Source organism: Procambarus clarkii, chromosome 52 (genome assembly GCF_040958095.1).
Source record: "Procambarus clarkii isolate CNS0578487 chromosome 52, FALCON_Pclarkii_2.0, whole genome shotgun sequence".
NCBI classification, from domain to species: Eukaryota; Metazoa; Arthropoda; class Malacostraca; order Decapoda; family Cambaridae; genus Procambarus; species Procambarus clarkii.
Window position 1 is genome coordinate 18,180,821 of NC_091201.1, and position 16,573 is coordinate 18,197,393.

The window sequence follows — 16,573 nt, forward strand, 5'->3', positions numbered from 1 at the left end:
CATGAACTTGAAACCGGCCATATACTGCAGGTATGTTGACGACATTTTTACACAGGTACCTGATGTCAGACATCTGCAGGAGCTGAAGGAGGCATTTGAGCAGAGTTCCGTGCTGCGTTTCACTTACGAGACGGAAAAGGATGGGAAGCTGCCTTTTCTAGATGTAACAGTCATGGAAAAGGGCGGAGGTTTCCACACTGCAGTCTACACTAAGGAAACAAACATAGGAATGTGCCTAAATGCCAACAGCGACTGCCCCGACAGGTACAAGAGGAGTGTTGTTAACGCATACGTCGACCGTGCTCTCAGCCACAGCTCAGAATGGAAGCAAGTCGACGAAGAACTCTGTAGGGTAAGGCAGGTCCTAGTCAATAACGGCTTCTCCAATGGTTTCATCGAAGACATCATAAGAAGGAAAGTGAAAAGCCATGCAACCTCTGAAGAGACAACTAACACAACACCTATACCCCCTATTAGACTATTTTACAGGAACTTCTTTTCCACAGCTCATAAAACGGAGGAAAGGGTCCTGAAAGATATTGTTAATAGAAACGTTATCCCTACAGACAAAAATCAGAGGATACAACTGACGATTTACTATAAAACCAGAAAAACGGCCAGCCTACTCATGAGAAACTCTCCAGACACAAAACAGAACGCTTTAAAAGAGACTAACGTCGTCTATGCCTTCAAATGCCCACTTGGGGACTGTAAGCTCCAAAAAACCCAGTATATAGGCAAGACAACAACATCTCTTTCTAGGCGTTTAACGATGCATAAGCAACAGGGCTCCATTAAGGAACATATAATCTCTTCCCATAACCAAACCATCGCCAGAGAAATCCTAGTAAACAACACAGAAATCATCGATAGATACAGCGATAGCAGGCGGCCTGACGTTTGCGAGGCACTACACATCAAGAAGTCAACACCAGCAATCAACAGCCAATTATTGCACAACTATATTCTACCCACCTCAAGACTCCGCTCCAATATAGAAGCATCAAGAAATATGGACCAATAGGCTTTCTACAAACACTTCTACTCAATACCCATTGTTTCTGTTCTGTCTTGTGTTGATACTTTTAATACCCTATTAATATCCCCTCCTGTTCTGTCTTGTGTTAATGCCACATCACCCTTCCCACCTCACTTAAATGTAGATATAATATCAGAGAGACGTAAGTTCTAATCAGTTGTGTATTTGTGAAGTCTTTGAAAATGTAATAAGTTTTACGAAACGCGCCCGTGTCGCGTCAGACTAGAAATAAAAATGAATTTTGGAGAAGTGATTTTTGATTTACCTCCAACAGTGAAGCGTAATGTACGAAAGATTGAGAAAATTCGTGTTAGAATTATTAATCTTACTTTTTCGGTCATATTTAATAATATATGTCTACAGGAAAGACTGCTACCAAAATATACTAATATATATATATATATATATATATATATATATATATATATATATATATATATATATATATATATATATATATATTGTATCAAAATACTGAATGTGCAAACAAGCCTTAATGGTCCCCAGGCATATATTCAACTGAAAACTCACACCCCAGAAGTGACTCGAACCCATACTGCCAGGAGCACTCTGCAACTGGTGTACAGGACCCCCTTAACCACTCGACCCTCACGACTGGACAAAAGCTGATGGTAGCCGAGGCTATTTCCCCATCATCCCGCCGGTAACCTCATTCTAATACCTCAATTCTTTTGGGCACACGTGAGGAACACAAATGCGAACAAGCCTGAAGGGTCCCCAGGCATATATTCAGCTGAAAACCCCTGTGAAGCCTCCTGAGGAGCCCGGGGGAAATGAAACGATAGCTTTATAAACCTCTGACTCCCAGAGGACGAGGTGTCCCTGCATGGTAAGGGGGACCCTGACCTGTGGGGAAGGTCCCCTACGGCGCTGAGGGAGTGTTTTTCTCTCAGTGCTTGGGCTGTGGTTTCATCCCTGGGCAAAATTTTGCCCTTACTTGTGATCAACCTGAGTGCCCCGACTGTATTGCCCTCTTCAATTTTCTTGCTGACTTGGGTACCTAATTTTCTGTTGTCGCTGATTGTCTTACTTGGTCTGCCGCGGCGGTGTTTGGTGTGTTTGGTGATGCGAATTAGGTTGTCAGCCCTAAGAAAATCCCTAATTGCTTTATTGATGGATGAGGCCAGTGTCTTGTTTCCTCTGTTTGAAACACCTAAGCATGTGTTGCCAAAAAGTAACAGATTTTGTCAGGCTTTGATAGTATCTGGTTCATCAATGTTATTTGACCCTCTGTTGACTTTTCTGAAGAGGTCTGTGTTATTTCCCGGCAGCAAATTGGCGAGAGGCCTTTCGGATGTGGGTGAGTGTCCTCGTTGACGTTACTTTAATTGCCTCTAGCAGGTCGTCTGTTGCAATGTAATTTGTTTGCGATTTGTACTGATGCAACAGGCTCCTGAGTGCTGCCTCCTCCCATGGGAGGCCTCCCTGACCCAGGACAGTCACCATGTTGGCGTATGACTCTGGAGGCCGACAACGCAGTCCCCTATGACTTGTCGAGGTGGTGGGTGGGGGATGGGAGGCTGCGCTATGCCCTGTCTGGGGGGGGGGGGAGAGGAAGGAACTATCAGATCGTTGGAGGTGAGGGCGGGGGAGCGGAAGACACTGCACCCCACTGCAGGGGGGCTAGATACAATACACACTAGGGATGGGGGGAGACACTACACTCTGGAGATGGGGGGACGGGGCGGGAGGCACTACACTCAGGGGGAGGGGGGGGGTGGTGGCACTGATCACTTGGATAATTTCCTTTTGTCACTAAACACTGGTGCGTGTATTGTGGCTCCCTGGGTGTGGTGCACTCAACACGAAACTCACAATGTTCACCACAGGGCTGGACTCAACTTATCTTTTCCAAACATATTGGCACACTGGTGACCCCCTCCCTCTCTTGACCACACCACATGTATATATATATATATATATATATATATATATATATATATATATATATATATATATATATATATATATATATATATATATATATGTATATATATATATATATATATATATATATATATATATATATATATATATATATATATATATATATATATACTACCTGTACCCGGCCACCTGTTGCTATGGCTACACCAACCATTCCATGTCTTCGAGTCCTCCCCACCATCTCCCACTCCCCCGTCCCTTCGTCCTCCCGGGGGAGCCGTTCAGCTGAGCGGACAGCACGCTGGACTTGTGAATCTGTGGTCCTGGGTTCGATCCCAGGCGCCGGCGAGAAACAATGGGCAGAGTTTCTTTCACCCTATGCCCCTGTTACCTAGCAGTAAAATAGTTACCTGGGTGTTAGTCAGCTGTCACGGGCTGCTTCCTGGGGGTGGAGGCCTGGTCGAGGACCGGGCCGCGGGGACACTAAAAAAAAGCCCCGAAATCATCTCAAGATAACCTCAAGATAACCTCCTTACCATTTCCCCTCCCCCGTCCCATAATCTTCCCCACAATTACCCCCTCCCCTGTCTCGTTGTCCTCCCCACAATCCCGCACTCCTTTCCCCTCGTCCTCCCCTCCATTCTCCACTCCCTCGTCCGATGCATTCCCAAATGATCTGATGTTCCCATCAGAGAATTGGGAACATCAAATTATCTGAGGTTTCCATCACTGAAATATGAGAAAAACGGTTTAAAACCGAAAACAGTATAAAAAAAAAAATAACCTATATTCATGAAATAAATGTTACAGTAAACAACTCAGCTCCATTTCAATGCAATGTCACACAAAATAATTAAATCAAATTGAAAATAAATCGTAATATATGAAAATTCAATTTATCAATGCAATCGGAAACGTTGAAATGGAATCATAACATATTTAGTATAGTGTGTGTGTGTGTGTGTGTGTGTGTGTGTGTGTGTGTGTGTGTGTGTGTGTGTGTGTGTGTGTGTGTGTGTGTGTGTGTGTTGCTATTACGTGCAACAGATGGACTTGTTTAAAAAAAAAAAACATGTTTTTACCTGTCACAGGTGGGACATCTATGTATAAGTATATAAAAACATGCCTGTATTCAAATGGAACGTTGTGTCAAAATTTCAAAGCAATTGGTGAAGAACTTTCAGAGAAAACAGCGTGTGTTGATCTTATGTCCAACAGATGGCGCTGTTTTTCAAGAAAAGACATAGTTATACCTGTCACAGGTTTGGCATCTATACTTATACTTTCGAAATGAACGGTATGGTAAACAACACAGCTCAATTCCAACACAATGTCACACAAAATAATCCATTAAAAAATAAAATAAATTGAAATCTATGAAAATAAAATTTATCAGTGCAATTGGAAACATTGAAATGGAATTCGTGACATACTTAGTATAGCGTGCATGTTGCCATTATGTGCAACACTTGGCGCTGTTTTTCAAAAACGCATGTTTAACCCGTCACAGGGGTGGCATCTATGAAGTAGGTTTATAAAAAGACGCGCCTATTCGAATGCAACGTTGTGTCAAAATTTCAAAGTAATCGGTGAAGATCTTTCGGAGATTACAGCGTGTATTGCTCTTCCGTCTAACAGATGGCGCTGTTTTTTAAAAAAATCATGTGTTTCCCTGTCACAGGTGAGGCATGTATATAGTAGATATATAAAAAGACGCGCCTATTCGAATGCAACGTTGTGTCATAATTTCAGAGCAATCGGTAAAGAGGTTTCGAAGATTTCCCTCACATGAAAAAAAAACAGTTTTCAGAAAAAACATTTTTTTTTTACCATCATAGACGTGACATCTATATAATATGTATATAAAAACTTGCTCGAATGCAAATGGAACGTTGTGTGAAAATTTTAAAGCAATCGGTGAAGAACTTTCGGAGATTAGCGATTTTGAACAAACGAACATTTCCATTTTTATTTATATAGAGTAGCAGTACCCGGCCATGCGTTGCTGTGGCTCAGCAACGAATGTTCGTTGCTGAGCCACAGCAACCTTCCCTGTCCCCCAGTCCTCTGCACAATTCCACCCTCAACCGTCTCCTCGGCATCCCAACCATTCCCCACTCCACCATCCCCTTGTCCTCCTCTCCACTCCCCACTCCACCATCCCCTCTTCCTTCCCACCATGCCCCACTCACCGGTCCTATTGTCCTCTCCACCATTCTCTATTCCCCCATCCCCTCGTCCCCACCATCCCAAACTCCCCCGTCCCCTCGTCCATCCCCACTTCTACCCCCCCTCCCTTGCACCCTAGTCCTCCACACAATCTCTCACTTCCCTCCCCTCGTCATCCCCACCATTCCCCACTCCCTCCTTCCCAAATGTTCTGATGTTCCCATCAGAAAATTGGGAACATCAAGTAATGTGACGTTCCCATCACTGAAATATAAGAAAAACAGTTAAAAAATGAAATAAAAATATAAAAAAATATATGAATAAACTATACTCATAAAATGAACGGTCTGGTAAACAACACAGCTCAATTCCAATGCAATTCACACAAAATAATTTAACCAAATTGAAAATAAATCAAAATCCATTAAAATTCAATTCATCAATGCAATCAGAAACATTGAAATGGAATTGTAACATATCTAGTACAAACATGCAACAGATGGGACTGTTTTTCAAGAAAAGCATAGTTTTACCTGTCACAGGTGAGGCATCTAAACATATACTTACGAAATAAACGGTATGGTAAAAATACAGCTCAATTCCAACACAATGTCACACAAAATAATTCACTATAAAATAAAATAAATCGAAATCTATGAAAATATAATTTATCAATGCAATCGGAAACTTTGAAATGGAATTCGTGACATATTTAGTATAGCGTGCCTGGTGCCATTAAGTGCAACAGATGGTGCTGTTTTTCAAAAATGCATGTTTCTACCTTTCACTAGGGTGGCATCTATATAGTAGAAATATAAAAAAGACACATCTATTCGAATGCAACGTTGGTTCAAAATTTCAAAGCAATTGGTGAAGAATTTTTGGAGATTACAGCGTGTGTTACACTTACGTCCAACAGCTGGCGATTTTTTTCAAAAATATCATGTTTTTTCCTGTCACAGGTGAGGCATGTATATAGTAGATATATAACAAGACGCGCCTATTCGAATGCAACATTGTGTCAAAATTTAAAAGCAATCGGTAATGAGGTTTTGAAGATTTTCCTCACATGAAAAACACATGAAAAAACACAGTTTTTCAGAAAAAGTATGTTTTTTACCGTCACAGACGTGACATCTATTTAGTAAGTATAAAAAACCTGCTCGGATGCGAATGGAACATTGTGTGAAAATTTCAAAGCAATCAGTGAAGAAATTTTGGAGATTAGCGATTTTGAACAAACAAACATTTCCATTTTTATTTATATAGACTAGCAGTACCCGGCCACACATTACTGTGGCTCAGGAACGCGTGTGCGTTGCTGAGTCACAGCAACCCCAGTCCTCCCAACCATTTCCTCCCTCACCCGTCTCCTCGGCCTCTGCACCATTCCCCACTCCACCGTCCCCTCGTCTTCCCCACCACCCTCTCTTCCTTCCCACTATGCCCTACTTCCCTGTCCCTTTGTCCTCCATTCCCCCATCCCCTCATCCCCACCATCCCAAACTCCCCCGTCCCCTCGTCCTTCCCCTCCATTACCCACTCCCTCGTCCCCTCGTCATCCCCACCATTCCCCATTCCCTAGTCCGATGCCTTCCCAAATGGTCTGATGTTCCCATCAGAAAATTGAGAATATCAAGTGATCTGATGTTCCCATCACTGAATTATAAGAAAAACAGTTAAAAAATTAAATGAAAATATGAAAAAAATAAAAAAATAAACTAAACACACGAAATGAACGGTATGGTAAACAACACAGCTCAATTCCAATGCAGTTCACACAAAATAATTCAATCAAAATGAAAATAAATCGAAATCTATGATGATAAAATTTATCAATGCAACATTGAAATGGAATTCGTTACATATTTAGTTAATCGTGCTTGTGGCTATTATGTGCAACAGATGACATTTTTTTTTTAAAACGCATATTTTTACATGTCAGAGGGGTGTCATCTATATAGTAGGTATATAAAAAGACGCCCCTATGCGAATGCAACGTTGTGTCAAAATTTCAAAGCAATCGGTGAAGAACTTTTGGAGATTACAGCTTGTGTTGCTCTTACGTCCAATAGATGGCGTTGTTAAAAAAAAAAAAACATGTTTTTTCCTGTCACAGGTGAGGCATGTGCATAGTTGATATATAAAAAGACGCGCCTATTCGAATACAACTTTGTATCAAAATTTCAATGCAATCGGTAAATAGGTTTCGAAGATTTTCCTCACACGAAAAACACAGTTTTTTTGAAAAACATATTTTTTTACCGTCACAGACGTGACATCTATATGGTATGTATATAAAAACCTGGCCGGATGCGAATTGAACATTGTGTGAAAATTTCAAAGCAATCGGTGAAGAACTTTCCGAAATTAGCTATTTTGAACAAACGAACATTTCCTTTTTTATTTATATAGATTAGAGGGAGATGGAGAGGGGGACGGACACGTGGTGAGCAAGGTCCTACACTTCAACCAATTTCAGCATGGAGCATGATGTCTGTGCCAACCAAGACTTGACCTATGTTGGTATGAATACCTGCTGAAGGCCCCGCGGGTGACAAGAAGTACAGCATCTCCTTCATGCCAACAAAATCAACATAGAAAGGTGCGCTGTTTGGGATGGTGGGGATGAGGCAGGGGCAGTTGGTGAGGGGAGGGTCGCCGTCGTCCGAGTGCCATCACCCACCAGACCCCAGGCGGGGAGCGGGGGAAGGGGGGAATGATAGGGAGGCTCTCGAGCAGTCTACAGTGATGCTAGTCGAAAGTTTGGGCTTTCCCAAGCAAATTCGGTGAGTGTAGTGTTTTAAACAAGGTGCATTAGTGATTTCCCCGAAGTGTTGATAGTGTGTAAGAAGTGTGACGGCGGCCTCCCTCGTGTGCCCCCTCCATTACCCCCGCCCCCAGCACAGCGCACCCGCCATCTTCCCGCACCCCGCTACCTGCGCCTGACCCAGCCAGCCTCCCATCAACATACAGCCTACCCACACACGGTGCCCAGGCCGTGCCCAACTCCCCCAGGAGGGCAATGCTTGCCTTGTTACACTCCATCCAGGAAGGAGAGGGTGCACTCAGTGGGCAGCCAGGCATCATCACATCTAAGCATGGCGCGTGTCGCACCTGACACACAGCCTCTTTCCAGCCAAGAAGATGAATACCCAAGAAGAAACTGTCAAGAGTGTGACAGACGGTATCGTCTCAATCAAGATGGAACTGACTGCTTTCATTCTGTCAATTCAGGTGGTTGTCTAGGATCTAGGCGCCCGCCCCGGGGTACTGACGATGGACAACCTGCTGCAGGTGCAAGGAACAATACCTCCCTCAACTTCATTTCAGCAGATAATTTGCTTGAAGCAGTTAAAGCGACGTCCACCAGGACCTTGCTCAACATCCCCGTGGATGCACGTCACCAAGCAGCAGCCAAACTCACCAGTCTGCTGACAAAGGTCAACAATCCTCCCAGAACCATTGGATCATGACACAATCTCCTTCTATTTGGTAATGCATGCCTAACATTACCGTCGAGGAGAGACAAGTCATTAGCAACCTCTGTAATCAGGGCACTTAATGAATTCCCCAGAGCAGACAACCTGGTCCGCCTCCCCCCTCGTGCCAAGAACTCCAGCCGCACGACGACCAACAATAACTCACCTGAGAACCACAAAATGAGAGCACAGATTTCCAAGGAAAATAGAAGAGGGCAATACCACAGGTGCCATCAGATTCATAACCAGCGATGGCACTATTGCCCCGAGGAACGCCACAACAGCACACGCTCTACAAGACAAACACCCACCCCAGAGCCCCAAACAGCAGCAGGGATTCCCAGGAAAACAATACCGGCATGGAACCCTTGACTGTTCGAGAATCTGAGGTATACAAAGCAGCCATGTCTTTCCCAACAGGTTCAGCAGGGGGCTGTACAGGCCTAAGACCCCAGTACATCAAACAAATGCTGAACCCAGTGCTTGGAGATGCTGCAAAGGACCTTCTAGTGGAACCTACGAGATTCTCCAACATGTGTTTGGCAGGCGGCATCCCTGAGGACATCAGGCTTGTCTTTTATGGAGCAGCACTCTTTGCTCTAAAGGAGAAGGATAGGGAAATCAGGGCCATTGCCGTTGGCAACACCCTCCGACCCCTCGTAGCTAAGGCTACGAGTGTCGGAAAATCCGGCACCATTTAATATCATACAGACAGATAATTATTGCTGCTGTATTACCAACAAGTTACCCATAGAAAACGTAACTTGTAGTGGAATTACCGTCTATAGAAAACGGGATATCATCACCACATACTATTATATTCTCCACCTATTATGGTGGGAATTATTCTTAAATACATTAGTCTTTGGACTTTACCATCATAAAAACATCTTATATAAATTAACTTAATTATCAATATTAAAGTAGAGTAAATGTGACCCTTCTATCACTTTCTGAAATCTGGACAATGTAAGCCAGGCGTCAGTGAGGAAGGAGGGTCAGCCATTGTTTATACTAGACCAGAGGCACACGGGAGCAAATACGGCTCCTGTTAATTTTACTTGGACGTAGTGTTATGGAAACCAAAGGTGTACCATTATCAACACGCTGTCAACAAATCAAGTTAAGTGTTCTTTCCGAAACCCGTATATCTATCATTAGTGGCCATTAATGTCATTGGGTAGGGTGGTCCAGTTAGAACGCGAGGCAGCCTCTAACTAAAGGTAATTAAGCCGGGTCTTCATGTTCCATGTATAGTGTTTTCTCTGATATAGCTTGTAATATATAGAACCTGGCTTCACAGTTAGCGCCCTTTTGACAGGTCAAGACGAGGAAGCATATGCTTTGTGCACCAGTTACTGGGTGATGGAAGCTACCTCAAAGAGGATAATTTGGTGTCTACATCCTAGTTATACCTGTTTGGACTAAGGCCTGCTGTACTATAAGATAAGGAACCTCTTCAATGTATGTAGTCTATTACTGTAGTTTGATTGGCTGCATATATATAAATTTAATAAACCCCCCCTAATGTGTAGAGGATCGATTTGTGAGATTATGAGATTATTGCAGAAATACAGTCCACTTAACATTATACAAATTGCTATCGAAGTATATAAATTAACGTAAATATAAATTCATATAAATTAAATAAATATAAATCTCACAGGTCGGTTCCCACATTATTTGGTCATCTTCGAACCGGATGGGATTATTCGGTCCTTTGAACCCACATTTGGTCATCTTAGTACCGGATGAACCAGTTAACCAGTGGATTCATTAAATAAACTAGTGCAGTGTTATTTAACAAAGCCAGCAGTCAATGACGGCGGCGTTGACTCGCGCGAGTTCACGAGCCCCGCTCAGTTCAGATCAGCTTCGTCAGCGGTTTCATGTACACCCGCAGATTTGGTGGCGTGTTATTCTGTGAAATGACAGCGCTAATATAGAAGCCAGCCAAATTAGTGACTGTGTCGCGTGATTGTTCACGGATTTCGTGGTGTTACATTTCGCGAGAGATTATCGACGAATTTTGTGGAGTTTATTTCGCGAGGTCACTAATAATATTTAATACTTCTTGATAATATTAGAAGTTTCATAGAGGCTAATTAAGAGGCTATTATCAATAATTGTGTATATTATTTCTCCAAAATAGAGAATTATTTAATATATATTGCACTAGTGTTCACAGTATAATATTTATTAATTGCCAACCCACAACAGGGTAGGATATTAACACTGACTAGTTGAACTATTATTGCTCATCCTAGTCCCATTATTACCATAGTCAGTTGTACTATATTGATCAACCTAACACCATTAATGAATGGTCCAGACCCTATTTTGGGTGTAATTTTTATCAACTCGAATTGAGTTGTATATATAATAATTTACTTATGATCATTACACCTTTGAGTGATTAATTAGTGTCTCTACCATCCTAGGGTGATATAGAAGAGCTAACCTAAAGGTACTTCCAGTGACACTGGTTTATCACTCAAATCATTAGTGTGTATGATTGTATATATATATAATGTGTATTAATTTTAAGTGCTAACCTCTAGTAGAGGTAGGATTATTGCCTAGTGAGTTCAGAATTTAACCCTAGGCTGCCATTAGTACTTGCTCACAATTTATGAGCCAGTGGTGCCCAATTAACAAGTCACCATGACTAATCCACAGAAAGCAAAGCGTGCTTTAATAGCAAGCAAACGCCAACTAACAAGGGATCTCAACCAATATGAACAGTTGTTATATGAGCCTGTAATTAATTATCATCGGTTGAAAATACCACTGTTACAGATTCAAACCCAATTGCATATATTGAAAGCAAATAGGAAATCTTACCAAAATCAAGTCCACGACGACGTAGTAGTTGAAGATGTGGAACCATTCCTGTCTGACCTAGCACAATATGAAGAAGAAACTCAAGGCAGGTTGGAACATTTACACAGGATAATTGAATCAGAACAATTAGCAAGTACATCAAATAAAGTAGATAATGTTATGGATGATCTGGATCTTTTTGAGAATAAATGTCAAGCCAGATTAGATCCTTTAATCAACAAGGATAAAGCTTCACCTAATATTATACCACCAGAAATTAAGCAGTTCTCAGACAATTTATCCACAGTCTCTGTGGATTCTGAAAACCCAATACCTGAGGCTACTAAGTTAACATGCCACCAAACTAGAGGTGAAGCTGAACCAGTAGTAGAAAATGTAAATGAAAATAGCGACAGCACTAATTTCCCAGTCCAGCTTCCTAGGGATAATGCTGGCAATGAGAAAACTGTCATACATCTAGTACTACAATTGCTGGATTTACCTCAACCTGATCAGACTGCTGACTCATTACAATCCTTCAGCATGGAGTTTGAGTCACTACTAAGAACATTCAGTCTTAAGGTTGATATAACTACTAGTGAATGGATGACCAAAGTAGTCCTTCAACGAAAATTGTCCAGCGATATACTAGATGAATTATATTCACATCAACATAACACCATCCTGACAGTACAGGACATCACTGAAGGTTTACATTCCATCATAAACAAACGACGTGCAAATGAGGAAGTTAAAGCCTCTTGCAAGCCTTCAGAAATAGAAAATAAGAGTCAATTAAAGGGTAAAACAACTACCCCAAATAAACATCAACCAATTAATCAAACATCAAGTTGCAGAAAATCTGACAATGCAGCAGCATCCTCCAAGCCTACTGTTACTAGTTCACCCAAACCGGTAACTTCCAAACGTGCAGTAGGCTGGGGGACATGTATGTTCTGCAAAAAGAAACATTCAACATACTGTTGTGCTAATTATCCAACCAGAGACACTCGTATGGAGCGACTCCAGGAATTAGGGAGATGTGCAAGGTGTCTCAAGTCACACAACATAGACTATTGTGATACCCAATTCAACACCTGTAACAGGTGTAGAAGAGGTAGGCACCATGCAGCACTGTGCAAATATACGAAATTAACGTATTCAAGACCCAAGGTGGAAGATAGCATTCCCACCACAGTACAGTACTGCAAGGTGCAACCAACAAACAGTGTCCAATCGGCAAAGTCTAAAGGTAATACGACTTTGCCTACTGCCCAAATTACCATCCTGAATAAGAGGGCCAAGGTCCATACCCGTGGGTTGTTTGACCAAGGGACCCAGAGAACATATATCACTAAAAAGTTGGCAGATGAACTACAATTAAAGCCTGTAGCCCAGATGTCATTCAACATCTCTGGGTTTGTAACAGATGCAGGACCTCAAGTCTACCAGGTGGTACAACCATCAGTACGTTTAGGCAGGTACGTCTGTCGAGTACAAGCCATTGTGGTGGACAAAATACCAGTAGACCTACAAGTTCAAGGTCTGAGAGCAACAGCCAAATTCCTGAGAAATAGAGGAATAAAATTGGCAGATAATATTAAGTCTGATCACCTCACCGACTTCGGTCTCCTTGTAGGGACAGACTATTGTCATCGATTCATCGGTAGCCCTACTAAATATCAGGGTATAACCATGTTAAACTCTGCAGGAGGTAAATTACTCTCAGGCCCAGTATCAAGCCTGAGGAGACCTATGCCTGCAGATAAACAATACCAATAGAAATCTAAATTTGTCAGCTGATTATATTTCTCCAGTAGCATTATACTAAGGAGATTACAGCTGACTATACCAACAGAGGTTGATGTTAGTATCATCATTTAAAGCTGAAGATGAGTTCATGAGGCCTCAGTGGCAAATCAGTGAACAGTAGCCTAAACAGCTACAAGTCACTGCGACCAATGTCACTGAACCCACTGCAGTCTCAGAACCATACTTTACTTTAATGATGAGCTATTCAATCTTCTGAATCAATTAACTAAATTAAACCCCAATAAATCTGATGACTGATTTGATACATTTATTATTTAATCAAGATGTATTCCATGGGCCTCAGTGTTTATATATCAGTGACCAGTTACCTGAAGAAACTTCAAGTTATATCTAATGTCACTGATCTCACTGCAGTCCCTGAATCATACTTGACTATAGTACTTGATCACATTCAGTCTTCTGGGTTAAATAATATGTAATAAGGCTTGAATATTAGCCTTTCAAGAGTTGACAGGGAAATGAAATCGCATTAGACTTCTAACCCCTGCAACTCTAGTACGGGACATCCGTCCTGTACGGACAGACGCACAAATGTGTGATTACTAACTACTAACATCAAATTAATCTAATAATTCGAAGGAGGAGTATCGGTGTTCGTCTGTTCTAATTAGGACTTCGACCCGTGAGCAGCCCCTGGGGAATTATGTCGGAAAATCCGACACCATTTAATATCATACAGACAGATAATAATTGCTGCTGTATTACCAACAAGTTACCCATAGAAAACGTAACTTGTAGTGGAATTACCGTCTATAGAAAACGGGATATCATCACCACATACTATTATATTCTCCACCTATTATGGTGGGAATTATTCTTAAATACATTAGTCTTTGGACTTTACCATCATAAAAACATCTTATATAAATTAACTTAATTATCAATATTAAAGTAGAGTAAATGTGACCCTTCTATCACTTTCTGAGATCTGGACAATGTAAGCCAGGCGTCAGTGAGGAAGGAGGGTCAGCCATTGTTTATACTAGACCAGAGGCACACGGGAGCAAATACGGCTCCTGTTAATTTTACTTGGACGTAGTGTTATGGAAACCAAAGGTGTACCATTATCAACACGCTGTCAACAAATCAAGTTAAGTGTTCTTTCCGAAACCCGTATATCTATCATTAGTGGCCATTAATGTCATTGGGTAGGGTGGTCCAGTTAGAACGCGAGGCAGCCTCAAACTAAAGGTAATTAAGCCAGGTCTTCATGTTCCATGTATAGTGTTTTCTCTGATATAGCTTGTCATATATAGAACCTGGTTTCACAGTTAGCGCCCTTTTGACAGGTCAAGACGAGGAAGCATATGCTTTGTGCACCAGTTACTGGGTGATGGAAGCTACCTCAAAGAGGATAATTTGGTGTCTACATCCTAGTTATACCTGTTTGGACTAAGGCCTGCTGTACTATAAGATAAGGAACCTCTTCAATGTATGTAGTCTATTACTGTAGTTCGATTGGCTGCATATATATAAATTTAATAAACCCCCCCTAATGTGTAGAGGATCGATTTGTGAGATTATGAGATTATTGCAGAAATACAGTCCACTTATCATTATACAAATTGATATCGAAGTATATAAATTAACGTAAATATATATTCATATAAATTAAATAAATATAAATCTCACAGGTCGGTTCCCACAACGAGATCAATCAACCAGGAAGCAGCCACCTTGCTGAAACCTAATCAGCTCGGGTTTGGGAGCCTTCTAGGCTGTGAAACTGCAGCACATGCAGCACGGGCTTACATTGCTGATCTCCCGGACCAGAAGGCATAGTAAAGCTTGATTGAAAAATGCCTTAAATCAAGTCAGAAACGACGCTGTCTTCAGGGCTGTACACAACCATTTCCGTCCCCTTTATCCATTCATGGTTCCAAGGGGCTTTCATAGCCAGGGGGTGGTAATGGGGGACGAGCTCCCATGACCTATAAAATGCTCCTATATGGCAAGCGTCTCAAATAGCCTCTGACAACCAAGTCCAACTCCTGGCCTGCACGGGTGGCTTAGTCTAAGTCCGGCGGAACTGCTTCTACAGGAGAAGGGGCGAGGGCGTGTCTCTGGCGCTTTAAAACCAGCTGCTCCGGGTAGATGGGACTCGATAGCCTGGGAAGGCAGCCCATCTAGGGGAAGGAAAACCCTGATTTTAAACCTCCGCTGCCTTGCGGCCATACCCCTTTTTTGGGAAAGGCTTCAGGAGTCAACCTCGAGGGAAAATCCGGAGTTGGAGCCCCTAAGGCAGTTCGTTGTTGACGTCGACCTCGTTCTAGCAGCTCCTAAGACGTTGCTGGAACAATGTGTATTGGCATTTGCCTTTCTATTGGATAATTTCAGCAACGTGGAGAGGGGGGACCTGCTGCATGGGTATCAGCTTCTCCTCCATATCTACCTACCCAGGTTTTGCACCCTGGAGAGGGCACTCCAGCTTCGCCTCACAGCATCGAACCAACACGGGAAGCCACAGTCTACCGGTTTTAAGTCTTCTGCTCGATTGGCGAAGAGTGTGATGCCAGGGGTTGTTTCCGACGGTGGGAGGGGTCATCGCGCCCCACTGGGCAGCTACCACCCGCCTCAAGCTGGACAAACCCTAGCCAATAAGGTGTTGCCTCGCCACGGTCTGTTAACCTCACTGGGTGCGTGGGGTTTAGGGTGAAAACCGACAAGCGGCCCGAAAACTTTGCACCAAGCAATACCAAACCTAAGAAGAAAATATCAACTGCCCTAAAGCTGGGCACATGGAACGTCAGGACACTGACACCAGGTTTCTCTGACGACCTGCAAGAAATCAATGACGCCCGAAAAACAGCAATCATCGATAGGGAGCTGAGCAAACTGCAGATGGATATTGTTGCTCTCCAAGAGACCAGGCTCCCTGGATCAGGATCTGTGAGAGAGAGGACCTTCTCTTTCTTCTGGCAAGGAAAACCACCTGATGAGACCAGAGAACATGGTGTGGGATTTGCCGTCAGGAATGCACTTTTGGGACACATTATGCCACCGATGGGGGAAACCGAACGAATTCTGTCTCTACAACTGCACTCCCAAACAGGACCAGTCAATGTAATTAGTGCATATGCACCAACCCTGACTTCTCCAGCAGAGGCAAAGGAAAAATTCTACGATGACCTCAACAGAGTCATAGCGAGAATCCCTGTAAAGGAGCCAGGTGCCGAACACAACATTTGGCCAACTTGTCTGGGTCAATTCGGCATAGGGCGGATGAATGAGAACGGGCAACGTCTGCTAGAACTCTGCTGCCATCATGGTCTTTGTGTCACCAACACGTTCTTCGGCACAAAACCTCAACACCGAGTAT